Here is a 2,501-nt window from a genome sequence, read left to right on the forward strand (position 1 = left end):
ACCCTCTCCTCCTTCGTTGTTATGGGGTTTTTTTGAAGGGTGGAGTTTGGGGGAGCTCATATTACAAATTGAAACTTTTTAGACCATTGAACAAGTAGTAAGTATAAGTAGTAGAAAGCTAATAAAATCATTGTGAATTAAATGACCATCAGTTTTGAATAACAAGAGCAGCAACAAATATATATATACATATATATGTATATATATACATATATGTACGTACATGTATACTTATATACATATACATATATATACATACATATATATGTATATAAATGTATATATGTATATATACATATATATACGTACATATATATATATATGATCCATAAGTGGGAGTACTTGGATGCTGCTGTCTAGAAAGGCATTCGAATTATTGCACAAGCCTAAACAATGAACACACTGACAATGCCAGGTTTATTCCTATCTTTTGGAAATTTCAAAACATGAAACAAATACATGCCATCGTAGTCTTTAAACTATTGAAATGAAAGAGTTTGGGAAAACATAAAGTTAACATTTTGTAACTTAGGGAGTCTACAATAATCATTAACACTGTGATAAATTTGTGAATTCACGGTAACACTTGTGACCAACTCAGTGATCAAAGTTAAAAGGTCAGCATGAAGAAAAAGCTACAAAAATTCAGATTGACATAAATATCCAATGAGCTTGAGAAGAAGGGCAAAGAAGAAAGGCCAGTATAGTTTTAGGTCGCCAGCAGCTCAGGAAATAAATGTTTAGGACATAGGGAAAATCTTCGTCTACAGAGCTGGGTACAAGGGCATGACTTATAACAGTGTAGCATAATCGAATAAGAGAGGAGACTACTAGGAGATCTTCAACCATACTAACGTTAGGAGGCATTCTCAGATCACTCAGCAGTAATTACAAAGTATCCATCGACTGCTCAGACCAAAAATCAAACTACACCATGAATTAACTTTGACAACATTATGCTGAGTGAAAGAAGCCAGTCACAAAAGACCACGTATTATATTTTTTCATTTATATGAAGGATCAAAAATGGGCAAATCTAGCGACTGCCTTGGTCTGTAAAGGACTGGGATTAGAAAAACATGAGGAGTGATCACCAATGGGTTCCTCTGGGGGTGATGAAATAGTCCTGTGAAATTAGGTAGTGAAGATGGTTCCATAATTCCTTGAATACATTAAAAAACATAGAATTGTACATTCTAAATGGGTAAATTATATGATAGCTGAATTATATTTCAATAAAGCTGTTATAAAAAATGAAAATGAAGAAAAGGCTTCCCACAATCTTGGAAGAGATCTGAGAGGTAATTGGAGTGCTCCCTGCTAAAATAATTCTTGTGGTCGGGAAAATAACAGCATGGGTTGGCAAAGCCTACATATTGCAAATCTATGCATAAGACCAGGGATAGAATCAGTTTCTAAAGAACCACACAGATCTCCAAAGGCAATTCAGGAGTTTGTGAAAGGAGAGAATGGGGGGTAAATCATGCTATTGAGGCATTTGTAAGTGTTATCAAATATAGTAGTCATTTTTTTTCTTTTTATTAATTTTTTCTTTTTTTATTTAAATTCAAGTTAGTTAACATATCTTGTAATATTGGTTTCAGGAGTAGAATTTAGTGATTCATCACTTACATAGAACACCCAGTGCTCATCCCAACAAGTGCCCTCCTTAATGTCCATCACCCATTTAGCCCACCCCCTCACTCACACCTCCTTTCCAGCAACCCTCAGTTTGTTCTCTGTATTTAAGAGTCTCTTACAGTTCACCTCCCCTGTGTTTTTATCTTATTTTTCCTTCCCTTCCCCTATGTTTATGTGTTTTGTTTCTTAAATTCCATATATGAGTGAAATCATATGATATTTGTCTTTTTCTGACTGATTTATTTCACTTAGCATAATACACTCTAGTTCCATCCACATTGTTAATCTTTTCTTGACTAAAGTAGGGATTATTCTACTTCTTTGTAAGGAGAGATAATCCCACACATTGCTTTCTTGAAGCTTCACAAAAACTTAGCTATATAAAATATTTCTTTAATTCCCATTTTGTGGATGAGTAACTAAAAAAATAGAGACAGAATGATGTGAACAATCCAGAGTCAGTAGAAGGAAAAGCCAAAATTGGAGTGTGAGCCTTTTAGCCCTGAGCCCTATGGTCTTCCCATATGTCACGTTACCTGTCTCTCAAGATTCTGCTGACTTATCAGATTTGGAGTTCTATCTTGTTTTGAAACCAATAACCCTTGGGAAATGGCTGCAGAGAGGAAACATTCCCCTTTTTTTGAAGTTCTTACTTAGTTGATATAGTAGAATGACCATAATTTGAAGAAGATGACTGCAGTTAAATACATGTTGTATTCTGTGCCTACCTATTTCCATAAAAAGTGAAAAAAATAATAATATTCCAAGGAGGCTACACTTCTTTTGGAAGTAAAGTTGGTACGGTCACTTTGAAAATCTGTCAACATTGACTTGAGGTGAACAAATGCACACTCTGCAGC

Source organism: Prionailurus bengalensis, chromosome D3 (genome assembly GCF_016509475.1).
Source record: "Prionailurus bengalensis isolate Pbe53 chromosome D3, Fcat_Pben_1.1_paternal_pri, whole genome shotgun sequence".
Classification (NCBI taxonomy): domain Eukaryota; kingdom Metazoa; phylum Chordata; class Mammalia; order Carnivora; family Felidae; genus Prionailurus; species Prionailurus bengalensis.